The sequence below is a fragment of the Rhinolophus sinicus genome, chromosome 18 (genome assembly GCF_057876585.1).
Source record: "Rhinolophus sinicus isolate RSI-liver-muscle chromosome 18, RSI-T2T, whole genome shotgun sequence".
Taxonomy (NCBI): Eukaryota; Metazoa; Chordata; class Mammalia; order Chiroptera; family Rhinolophidae; genus Rhinolophus; species Rhinolophus sinicus.
Window position 1 is genome coordinate 8,395,696 of NC_142518.1, and position 13,768 is coordinate 8,409,463.

Consider the following 13,768-nt stretch of genomic DNA (forward strand, 5'->3'; position numbering starts at 1 on the left):
ACTACGTGTGATGATGGGAATGTTCCATTCTGTGCTGGCCACATGGCTGGAGAGCACCTGAAATGTGGCCAGTGTGACTGGGAAACTGAATTTAAAATTTTATTTTAAGTGAGTTAAGTGTAAATGCCATATGTGGCTAGTGGCTAGTATATTGAACAGTGCAGACATTGAACATTTCCATCATTGAAGGAAGTTCTATTAGACGCATTGTTCCTCCAGAAACCAGCCCTGCAACAGGGTTCAGAACTTATTTGGAAGGGTGAGGGAATGGGAAAGGGAGACAGGAAAGGAAGGCAGCTAGAAAAGAGCATGTCCACACTATGGGTGGGCACCTGGGAATCAAGTGCCGCAGGGAACTCTGGGAAGAAGTGCAGAGCACACACTGATGGTCTCAGAATCATCCTGCCCAACAAATAAAGGACTTGGTGCATTTCTCCACCAATTCCCATCAGTCATCGACTGCGGGTTGCTCCCAGGGGGTGTTAACTCTCAAGTACTTCTGTGTGTCAAGAGCACAAGCGGAGAAAGCTCCGTGGCCAGAGGGAGGCTTCTGGCCATGTCACAGAGGGCAGTGGCTGGGGTTGGCAGGGCCTGAGTGAGTGCTCAGGCACCAATAGTGCCCGCCTCCGCCTCACTCTGAGCTCCCAGTCTGCTCTCCAGATACAACCACGTTTCACGCATATCCTTAGAGACATCTTTGCATAGATAAATACTATAAATACACCCAATACATGTAAGTATACTTATTTCTTTTTTCCCCCCATTTATACAAATGGCATTATTCTATACACACTCTTCAGCACTTTGCTTTTTGTACTTAACAGTATATCCTGGAGATATTTTGTTGTGGTTGTTTCTTCCATTTCCTCCACTTAGCTATCTCTATCATGAGAAAGTTCAGACTTGGCAAAAAACTCGCAATGGTTTGGCTGAAAGAATACGAAGATTCGGGTTTAGCTTATGGATTTCAAAAGCAAGCGGTTTGCTGAGACTGCAGAGTTTCGTTCAAGGCATTGCAGGACGGCGCCATTTTCCTGTTAAAAACAAGTGGGAATTTGCTTGGTGATAAACTCAGGCAGTGTGTGGGCTGATTAGACAATGGACTAAGAAATCAATAAATTAGCCTCCTAGGATGACTGCAGTAGCAAAAGGCAGCTGTCTCCGGGGTAGCGCAACTGCAGCAAGTCCTGCACAGAAGCATCGGGAGCCCCGGGTTCAGACCCCAGCTCTGCCATTGACTTGCTGTGTCATTGCTGAAGATTCCTGACCTCTCAGGGCCTCTGTTTTCTTGTCTATCAGGTGAGAATGATAATGCCTATCCTATCTTCTCTCAATGGGTTGGAAGTCTGGCTCGCCAGGGGTTGCAAACCCAAATGTCTCTCTGCTCTGTCTATTCATCCCCTCCATGCAACCCCAGCAACCACTGATCTTTTCACTGTCTCCATAGCTCTGCCTTTTCCAGAGTGTCATATAGTTGGAATCAAACAGTATGTACCTTTTCAGATTGGTACAAACTGTGTGATTCTTTCACTTAGTAATATGCATTTAAGGCTCCTCCACGTCTTTTCATGCTTGACAGCTCATTTCCTTTTAGCACTGAATAATATTCCATTGTCTGGATGGACCTCTGTTTATTTCTCCACTCACCTGTTGAAGGACATCTGGGTTGCTTCCAAGTTTTGGCAGTTATGAATAAAGCTGCTATAAATATCCACGTGCAGGTTTTTGTGTGGACATACATTTTCAACTCCTTTAGGTAAATACCAAGGAGTATGATAGCTGGATCTTAGAGTAAGTGTATGCTTAGTCTTGTAAGAAGCTTCCACACTGTCTTCCAAAATGACTGCACCATGTTGCATTGTCACCAGCAATGAATGGGAGTTCCTGTTGCTCCACATCCCGGTCAGCCTTTGACGTTGTCACTGTTTTGGATTTTGGTCATTCTCTAATAGGATGCATGTCCCTGATGACATATGATGTGGAGCATCTTTTCATTTGCTTCTTTGACATCAATGTATTAGTATCTTCTTTGTTGAGGATTTTTGCATCTATGTTCATGAGAGATACTGGTCTGCAGTTTACATATGGTGTCTTTGTCTGGTTTGGGTATTAGAGTAATGCTGGCCTCATATAATGAGTTTGGAAGTATTCCCTCTGTTTTTATCCTTTGAAAGAGATTGCAAAGACTTGGTATAATTTCCCTAAATGTTTGGTAGAATTCATCAGTGAACACATCTGGGCCTGGTGCTGTTTTGGAGCTTATTAATTATTGATTCAAATCATTTAATAGATAATAGGCCTGTTCAGATCATCTATTTCTTCTTGTGTGAATTTTGGAAGATTGTGTCTTTCAAGGAATTGGTCCATTTCATCTAGGTTATTGAATTTGTGGGCACAGAGTTGTTGATAGTACAGTTGAACCTGGAACAACGTGGGTTTGAACTACACAGGTCAATTGAAAAAAATCCACGTATATGTAGACCTACACAGTTCAAACCTGTGTTGTTCAAGGGTCAGCTGTATTCCTTTATTATCACTTTAATTTCCACGGGATCTATAGTTATGTGCTCGCTTTCATTTCTGATATTGGTAATTTGTGTCTCTTTTCTTCTTAGAGTTCTTTGCTCCTATGTTTATCTTCTACTTTTCCCCGCCTTTTGTGGTTTTAATTAAACATTTTACATAATTCCATTTTCTCTCCTTTTTTAGCATATCAATTATACTTAAAAAAATTTTTTTAGTGGTTGCTTTAGAGTTTGTAATATGCATTTACAACAAATCCAAGTCCACTTTCCAATAATACTATACCACTACACGGGTAGTGTGAGAACCTTATCATAACCAAATATTTCTAGTTCCTTCCTCTTGTTCCTTGTATCATTGCTGTCATTCATTTAGCTTATATACAAGCATACATAAGTACATACATATATACACACAGAAGATATATACACACCTAAGACATATACACAAGCATACATTATTGAAAATAATAATAGCAACAATGTATTCAACAAACTGTTATCTGTTAGATCAATTAGGAATAAGAAAAATAAAAAGTAAAAAACAAAAGAACAAAGTAAAATAACCGTCAACCATACACAAAAATCAACTGAAAATGTATTAAAGACTTGAATGTATGACGAAACCATAAAACTCCTAGGAGAAAATATAGTGAGTAAGCTCCTTGACATTGGTCTTGGCAATGAGCTGACACCAGAAGCAAAGGCAACAAAAGTAAAAATCAATAAGTCTGACTACGTCAAACTGAAAAACTCCTGCACAGCAAAAGAAACCATCAGCAAAATGAAAAGGCAACCTATGGAATGGGAAAAAATATTTGCAAATCATGTATCTGATAAGGGGTTAATATCCAAAATATATAAAGAACTCATAAAACACAATAGAAAAAAACCCCAATCTTATTAAAAAATGGGCAACGAATCTGAATAGACATTTTTTTCAAAGAGGACATACAAATAGCCAACAAGTAGATGAAAAGGTGCTCAACATCACTAATCATCAGGGAAATGCAAATCAAAACCACACTGAGCTATCACCTCATAATTTAGAATGGCTATTATAAAAAAGACAAGAAACAAGTGTTGGTAAGGATGTGGAGAAAAAGAAACACTTGTGCATTACTGGTGGGAATATTAATTGGCACAATCACTATGGAAAAAGATATGGATGTCCCTCAAAGAATTAAAACAGAACTACTATATAATCCAGCAATCCCACTTTTGGGGATACAGCCAAAGGAAATGAAAACAGCATCTTGAAGAGATATCTGCACTCTCATATTTACTGCAGCATTATTCACAACAGTCAAAACATGGAAACAACCTATGTGTCCCACAGAGGAATGGGTAAGAAAATGTCATATAAACATAGAATGGAGTACTATTCAGCCACAAAAAGAAAGAAATCCTGCCATTTGAGTCGACATGGATGACCCTTGAGGGTATTATGCTAAGTGAAACAAGTCAGAGAAAGACAAATACCCTCTGATCTCACTTATATGTAAACTGTAAAAAAAGAGCCAAAAAAAGCCAAAACTCCACCATAGATTCAGAGAACTGGTTGGTGGTAAAAACCTCCAGTTAAAAGATAAAGAAGCCCTGGGAATGTAATGTATAGCATGGTAACTACAGTTAACAATTTGTATTGTATATTTGAAAGTTGCTAAGAGAGTTTTCTTAAAAGTTCTCATCACAAGAAAAGAAATATAACTATGTGTGGTGATGGATGTTAACTAAACTTATTGTGGTGATCATTTTGCAATATATACATGTACCAAATTACTATTGTACACCTAAAACTAATACAATGTTATATGTCAATTATATCTCAATAAAGATATTTAAAAATTTTTAAAGTAAAATAAGCAAAAAGAAAATTTAATGTAAGACCTGTGTTGGAATTTAGCTTCCAACAGAGGTCTGACAGGTTAACAAGCATACTGTTAAATGATAGGTTTTGTTTTCTGCTTTATAATTAGCTCAAGTTTTCAAATGGTCACATTTCAGAATTGTTTTTTAGCCTATGGTTAGGCCCTTTTGACCTAAATATCTTACAAGTTACTTGATAGCACACCAACTACAGTGGAACCCTGGTTTTCGAATGAAATCCATGAGTTCTGAAACGTTTGAAAACAGCTGACAGCTAGGCCTCAGGATCTTGCACTCAGCGGAAGCCATGTGACATGTTCAACTTCTGAGCAGTTCGAAAACTGAAGCATTTACTTCCGGGTTTACGGTATTCATAAACCAAAATGTTCGTCAACAGAGACATTCAAAAACCGAGGTACTACTGTATATCGCTAATCACCATCCATTGTTGTGGGATGTGCTGCAGCATTTCCTGAAGAGCCTTACCTGTAACTTTGCAAAATGAATGTACTCAGACATTCTCAATTTTCACTTAGGGCAGACCAACTCTGTAAATCCCCTTTGGACTTAAATACACAGATATCTTAAAGCAAGAGTGGGAATGTAAAGCATAACCTAATTTCTCTTTCCCACAGAGATTCTATTTCATTGAAAATCTATTTTATACTAGTTAGAATCCTGCTTTTTTGGCCAAGTACTTCTCTTGAATGTCTGACCTTGCAGAAGCTGAGGTGGATCACAGCATATTAATGAAGAGAATTAGAAGTAGTTTACAAAGCTTGCTGGCCCCTCATTTCTCTATTATCACCTCTACCTCCTACCACCAGCTGAGAGAACGCAGATTTTCAGTTCAAGATAAGTGCTCTGAAAGGCTGTGCCCAGAGGAATGAGCTAACAGGCAAATGTTTCCAAACTACTTAAAGGTTTAAAAAAGGTTTCAGAAAACTTATCAAGATATGTAAACAAAATGTTTCTTAAAAACTGCCAAAGAGCCATGTTTGAATTTGACAAAATTACGGAAGAAGCTGTTAGTGTTTTCTTAACGATGAAAAGGAACCACTTAACATATCCATACTACCTTGAATAATGAAATTGCATTAAAATAACCAAACTTTGAAATGAAAATAAGAAAAATAAAAGTTTATATTTTACCTTCACTTATTCCTTCTTTGTTCCTCTTCCTTTCTTTATGGAGATCCGAGTTTCTGACCTATATTATTTTCCGTCTCTCTCAAGAATTTCTGTCAACATTTCTTGCAAGGGAGGTCTACTGGCAAAAAAGTCCCTTAATTTTGGTTTGTCTGAGAAAGTCTTCATTTCTCCTTCATGTTTGAAGGATAATTTCGCCAGGTACAGAAATCTAAGTTGGTGGTTTTATTTTTTCCTCTCTCAACACTTTAAATATTCACTCCTCTCCTCGCTTGCATGGTTCTGAGGAGAATTTGGATGTGATTCTTATCTTTGTTCCTCTATAGGCGTTTTTCCTCTGGCTTCTTTAAGGTTTTTTTAATCTTTGATTTTCTGTAATTTGAAAATGATATGCTAAGGTGTAGTGTTTTGTGTGTTTTGTTGTGTTTTGCATTTATCGTGCTTGGTTTCTCTGCGCTTCCTGGATCTGTTTGATATCTGACATCAATTTGGGGAAAATCTCAGTCATTGTTTTCAAATATTTCTTCTGTTCCTTTCTTTCTTCTCCTTCTGGTATTCCCATTATGCATATGTTACACCTTTTGTAGTTGTCCCCCAGTCCTTGGATATAATGTTCTGGTTTTTTGTTTTCAGTCTTTGTTCTCTGTTTTTTGGTGTTTGAGGATTCTGATATATACTCCAGCTCAGAGATATTTTTCCTCAGTTGGGTTCAGTCTACTAATAAATTCATCAAAGGCAGTCTTCATTTCTGTTCCAGTGTTTTTGATGTTTAGCATTTCTTTTTGGCTCTTTCTTAGGATTTCATCTCTGCTTACATTGCTCATCTGTTCTTTCATGTTGCCTACTTATCCATTCGAGCCCTTAGCATATTAATCATAATTCTAAATTCCACCTCTGATAATTTCAACATTCCTGCTATGTCTGCTTCTGATGGCTGCTCTGTCTCTTCAAACTGTGTTTTTTGCCTCTTGGTATGCCTTGTCATTTTTTCTCGATAGCCAGACATGATGTACCAGGTAAAAGGAACTGCTGGAAATAGGTCTTTAGGGATGTGGAGGTGAGGTGTGGAGGAGAAGCTTTCTGTAGTCCTAGAATTAGGTCTCCGTCTTTTACTGAGCCTGTGCCTCTGGACTGTGAACTTCACTAATGCTTCTGTTTTTTTTCTCTCCCTTTAGGTGAGACATGATGGCTGGAGTTGGGTGTTTCCCATCCCCAGGTCAGTTAGGCTCTGATAATACCACAGCAGGTTAGGCTCTGTTTAACTAGTTTCCCCTGAGGCTAGGCCTTGTTAATAAAAACACAATGCTCTGGCAGATTTCAAAATGGTTCTATTTCCCTTCCTCCTGCTGGAAACCAGAGGGGATTTTTCTCCAATATTTACCGTGGGAATCTGGTCAATCTCCTAGAGATAAATCTCACAATACTGCTGGAGGCCCCCTATGACTGGGACCCCCTGAGTGTTTAACTCCCAGCGTTGTCCAAACTGAGCGTTCAGCAATTTGTCAATTACAGTTCCTGTTTCCTGCCCCAACACTTGTTCCCACGGTGGTTTCATCTCATGAGTCTCTGCTGTGGTAAGCCACGACTCCATGTGTTCCCTACTCTCCAATCATGGGGGCAGTGGTTTGTTCTGCATCCGCCTCTCTTACAGATCCTAAAAGAGTTGTTGATTTTCAGTCTGTTTAGCTTTTTTACTTGTTAGAATGGAGTGGTGCCTCCCAAGCTCCTTACATGTGGAACTAGACACTGGCAGTTTTTAATCTCAACAAATGGAAGGTATATATGTGCATATTTTAGAAGTCAAATAATCCTGCAAGATTTATGCTAAAAAAAGTCACAGTCTGTACCCTATCATTCCATACCTGCTTCCACTCCCCAGAGGCCACCATTTACAGGTTGTGATAAGTACTATGGGGAAATAAAGGCAACAGAGGGTTGAAGGAGTGCCCTCCTGTTGGAGGGAACTGCAATTTTAAGTTGACAAATACAAAGTCCTGAGGGCAGCAGTGTGCCAGGCTGGCTGTTTTGGATCATTGTTTCCCACTCTATTGATGTAGAAGAATCCCCTGGGAGTCTTGCTAAAATGCAGATGGACTCTGTAGGTCTGGAGTGGAATTTGAGACTATTTTTAATGAGCTCCCCAGTTGATGCCGATGCTGCTGGTCGAGGGACCACGCTTTGGGTAGCAAGGTCCTAGAAAGTTAGATCAATGGGGCTGGAGCAAAATGAGAGTAGGCAAGTAAACTGAACTGATATCAGAAATAGGGGACCAGATCTGGCCATGCCTTAAGGCCACTGTAAGGACTTGAGCTCCCAAATGGGATGGGGGCAGGAGTGATGTGATCTGGCTTATGTTTTAGAAGCATCTCTGTAGAAGCTGTGTTGATAATAGATGGTAGGAGGGCAAAGGCGGTTAGGAAGCCATTGAACCAATCCAAGTGAGAGATGGTGGTGCTGCGGACACGGAGGCAGTAATGGGAATGTGAGAAGTAGGTAGTGCCAACGGGATTTCTGATGGATTGGTTGGAGGAGTGAAAGAGAAGAGTTGTTTGAGCACCTGGAAGGATGGAGTTGCTATTTCTGCCCCATCTCTCACATCCATCTTCTCTCTCCAGTTCCACTGCCACTTCTCTAGTCAAGCTCCATTAATTCTCATTACTGTAATCGCCTTTGAACAGATACTGCAAACGTCTTCTTCTTGAAAAATGGCTTTGTTCAGCCCAGGCCTTTGTAAAGACCTTGCAGTTGCTTAGAGTTCATAGTCTAGCAGGGAAGGCCCTTCATAATCTGGCCGTTTTCCATACTTCTGAGTCATCACGCCCATTCACGAACCCATTACTCTAGCTCAGGGCTTCACGGCCTTCTCCCCATCATAATGTACATGCTACGGAGGATGAAGAGCTGTGGGATATTTGCAAGTCCTGGCACGGCTGCCCTACCACCACCAACTTGTCTCCCATTCAGACACTTGAATCCACGTTTGTGGATTATACTTTAAGAAAGCAAAGCATTTGCAAACCTTTATTGTTGTTATCACTTTGCTTACATTGGTGCTACTCTAGGTAAAGTCCATGAGCCAGCAGCATCAGCGTCACCTGGGAGCTTAATAGAAATGCAAGTTCATGGGCCTCACCTCAGACTACTGAATCAGAATGTGACAGTAGGGCCCAGGAATCTGTGTTTTAGCAAGATCTCCAGGTGACTGTTACACATGCTAAAGTTTGAGATTTAGTGAATACCATCACACTTCAAATTGAACACCATATTTGAGAACAGCTCAAACCTGGCTGTACATTAGGATTACCTGGAGAGCTTTCAAAAAACGAGCAGTGCCTGGGCCCCTGCTGCCAGCGATTCCGATTTAGTTGCCTGGAGCAGGACCCAAGTGATTCTAATGTGCAGCCAGGTCTGAGAACCTTGGGAGTCTGGCAGATGGATCTACATTCTGTTTCTTATACACAACCATATTTTCTGACTTTTGCTGGTCACTCTACCTGGAGTGTGTGTCCATGCCATCTGCATATTGCCAAATCTATCCACTCTAGAAATAGACTGAGCCCAAATACAGCTTCTCCTCCAACTGGTCTCTGATCCTTTTCTCCTCTCAACTTCCTGATGCCACATGGGTGTCTTCTATGGCACTTGTAGCCAAATAAGCCCCCTACATTGTTACTTTCTTAAAATGAGGCCTCACTGAATGAAAAAGTGATTCTCAAATTGTGTCCTATGTGATGTTAGTGTTCTGTCATGTACTATTACGTATTTTATGGAACTGTTCTTTGGCCAAAAAATAAAAATTGAGGACTATTACATACCACATAATTTCTGCCCATGACTTTCCAGGTTTTTCTCCCATCCCTAGACCATAGCATCTCGATTTTTTTTTTTTTTTTTTTTTTTACTTATTGCATTTTCTTTCATGGAGCTGAAATTCATATAACACAAAAATAACCATTTAAAAGTGAACAGTCCATTTAATACATTCACAGTGTTGTATAACCACCACCTCTATCTAGTTCCAAAACATTCTCATCACCTCGACAGGAAACCCTGCACCCATTAGCAGTTACTCCCCATTTTCACCCAACCTCCCAGCCATTAGGCATGCTATTTCTTCTTACTTTGAATCAATTTGCTCATTAGAAAATGGGGGATTGTGCTTCATCATGTTGTTAGGAGAAACAAGTTAGGTAATACATGTAAATCATCCAACACTATAGACAATAGGTACCTAACAAAGGTTGGATCCTTACTCCACTTACCCTGCCATCTTGTCATTCTGGTGTCCGACGTGTCAGAATCCATAGCACTCAAAAGAAGCAAAAATCCTTTGTAAATTCTTTCTTTAGAAAAATAAAAATCTCTCTCCCACCTTTAAAAAGTGGAACAAGAGTTACATATAAATACAATTAGCAAAAATTGATATTCAAATATATGGTGATGGAAGGCGAACTGACTCTGAGTGGTGAACACACAATGTGATATATAGACGATGTGTTACAGAATTGTACACCTGAAACCTATGTAACTTTACTAACATATGTCACCCCAGTAAATGAGAATTAAAAAATATATTTTAAAAATTGATATTAAATTTCCATTTTTATTTTAAAACATTTTTTATTTTGGAAATACTTTAGATTTATAGAAAACTTGTAAAGATTGTACAGTTCTTATATACCTTCACCCAGTTTCCCGTATTATCAACATTTCACAAACTATGGTACATTTGTCAAAATTAAGAAATTAACACTAGCACATTTCTATTAAAAAGAACTATAGACTTTATCTGGATTTCACCAGTTTTTCCATTAAGATCCTTTTTCTGTTTCAGGATCCAATCCAGGATCCCACATTGCAATTAATTATCATGTCTCCTTAGAGTCCTCTGTGAGTTTCTATGTTTCCTTGCTTTTCATGACCTTGAGGGTTTTAAAGAACACTGGTCAGGTATTTTGTAGAATGTCCCTCAATTTGGGTTTATCTGATGTTTTTCTCATGACTAGACTGGGGTTATGGGTTTGAGACTACCAGAGGTGAAGTGCCCTTCTCATCATGTTGAATCACATCAGGTAGCACATGGTACCCACAGAATTTATCACTGGTGATGCTAACCTTGAGCACTCGATGATGTGGTGTCTGCTAGGTTTTTCCACTGAGAGTTGTTCTTTTCCGCTCTCTGTACTCTGTTCTCTGGGAGTCACTAGGTTAGTCCTTACTCAGTGGGGGAGGGAGAATAAGGTGCCTCATAGAGGGGGTAATATCTACAGATATTATTTGGAATTCTTCTATAAGGAAGTTTGTCTCTTATCCCCATTTATTATTTAATCACCTATCAGTATGGACTTGTGTGATTTCTTTTATACTTTGGGTTACAATCTAATACTATGTTACATTATTTTTCAAATTGTTGCAGTTTAGCCACTGGGAGATCTTTCAGATTGGCTCCCGTGTCCCTTTGACACGCCCCAGTCCTTTCCACCATCCTCAGTATCTTAGCTTTCGATGTAAACTTTGGTTTTCTTCTCCCACCTAATCCATTGAGATTGCTTTAAGGTCCTTCGATTATAATGGTTTCCAGATTGTCAGGCCAAAGTCTACTTTTCTGTTCTTAATTTAGCAGACCTTTCTGTGACAATACTATTCATGTCTCACCTTCAAATTCCATTTCACTTTCTCAAAATTTACTATGGAATTCTCAAGCTAGAGAAAAGAGCATAATGAGTCTCCATGTATCCATCTTCCAGCTCAACAATTCTCAACATTTTGCTGATCTTGTTTCAACTGTCACCTTTCCCATGCTTTGCCACTGGAATAATTGAAAGGAAATCCAAGATAGCATATGAGTTCAACTGCAGCATTCGGTGTCTTTAACAGATAAGAACTTTTATATATATATATATATATATATATATATATATATATATATATATGTATATATATATACACATATATATACACATATATGTATATGTGTATATATATATGTATATATATATACACATATATATACACATATATGTATATGTTTATGTGTGTGTATATATATATATATATATATATATATAACCACAAAACAATTATTATACCTAACAAATTTAATAATTCTTTAATATTTTCTAACAGTCCATATGCAACCCCCAATTTTAATAATTAATTCGTTCATATTAGGATCCATATAGTCTACACATTACATCTCAGAACAATGCCTCCCCCTGCTCTCACCTCTTCTCCAACACACACTTCTTAAAAGTCCATTTGTTGACCAAATTTTCTGTCCTAGCAAATTTCCCTGATTCTGGATTTGGCTGATTGTATCTGCACAGTGTGTTTTAACATGTCAGTCCACTCTGAACTTCCTGTAAATTGGTACTTAGATGTAGTCTTAATTAGAGTCTGATATACATATATTTGCACAAATATGAGATATGTATCTCAATATATCTCAAATATCGATATTTATGCAAATATATACATATTTGCAAAATTATTTCATTGGTGGTGAAGTCAACTTCCTAATGTATCCTAATGAAGCCGTACTGTCTGGTTGTTCCACTTACGATTTTCCCTTTTGAGACACCTCTAGCTCCTGGTTTTCCTCCTTTGTTTTTGTCATTGCTTCTCAGTTCCCTTCACAGGCTCCTCTTTACCTGTTTTGAAGTCATTGTTCTCCAGGGCCCACTGTAATTGGTCCATTCCTCCTAGTCTACATATGGTCCCTTTTTCCATACTCCTAAGACTGCAGACTCTAAAATCTGTATTTTTGATGCAGACCCTCTCCACGGAGTTCCAAACCCAAATATCCAGTGACTGACAGAATATCACAAGATGTCCTGTGAACTCTACAAACTCAGTGTCCCAAACAGAATTAATTATCCTTCTTCCCAAACAGGTTTCTCATTGTTTTCTTTATTTACCTCAATGACTAGAACCACCATCCAAGACAGAAACCTGAGCCATCCTAGATTTTTCCTCACCTACCCCAAACTGCCAAGCCACGGGAATGTCTATTTCCTCAATGTCTCAGGTGTGTCCCCTCTTCTTCTCACGGCTATAGCCTCAGTTCTGAAATTCGGACAGAGTACAAATGCATTATCCAGAGCCACACACTCTCAAACCAAGCTAGGACTAGAACCTAACCCCGTGCTCCAGCATGGAATACACTGGAATCCTGCTAAGGGCTGTAATTTGGATACATTGTGCTATACATATATTGTAAGTATGGTTGTAGAGGCCAAGTTCAACAGGGCGAAGCAGCTAAAAGTGGGGAGTTTAGGAGTCAGACTGTCTGGGTTTGACACACTTTCACCACTAAAGTGAACCTGGTTAAGTTGGTTAATTTCTCTGTGCTTCAGTTTCCTAATCTGCAAAACGGGAATAATACTCCTTCACTCCTTTTCTGAAATCCCCAACGCTCTGGAAACTAGAAGCTGTTTTTGTTGTTTTGTTTTTATTTTGTTTACAACAATTTGTTTGGCAGCCAAACCTGACTTGACTCTAAGGATTTGATGACAAAACCTGCCCTGAATGGAAGTAAAAGTACAACAATGTCTGAATTCTGGAACACACCTGACCTAAGTGTTTTGGAAAACAGGTTGTGTACCTGTAATAATTACTTAATAGGTTTGTTATAGGTTGATTCCTAAAGAAATTAATATTTGTAAAGCTACTTGATGAGTAGGTGTCCTATAGTAATCCTTATGTGAATGTTTGATGAATAAACATTTCATGTAACAGTTAACCCTAGAAGTGAAAAATACACTATTTTGTGTCAGAATAGATGAACGTGGGGGCCTCTAGCAAAACTGGGTGCCTACCATAGCTTTTCTGTTATAAAGAAATTAAACACCAGTGAGACAGAAAAACCCGTTTTGAATGACACTCCAATTCTTTCCCTGCTCAGAACTAACCATTATTGTGAAGCTGGTGAGTGTGTGCGCATCATTTGCATGCAAGTATCTCAATTTTAGTACATATGTGTGCATCCATACTATTTTCCAAAAACAAAGAGTGATCTGGCTCCAGATGTCAATAGTGCTGAGGCTGAGAAGGCCCGCCCTCATCTCTCACATGCTCTTGCAGTGCACGGATCGCAATTATCATTGCACACCTGTCTGCCTATCCTCCTAGAACACAAGTTCCCTGGGGAAAGAGACTATGGTTTGGTTAAGTGGAATGGAAAGGAGTCAAATATTTGCTGAATAAATGAATGAACGAGTCATAGGTCC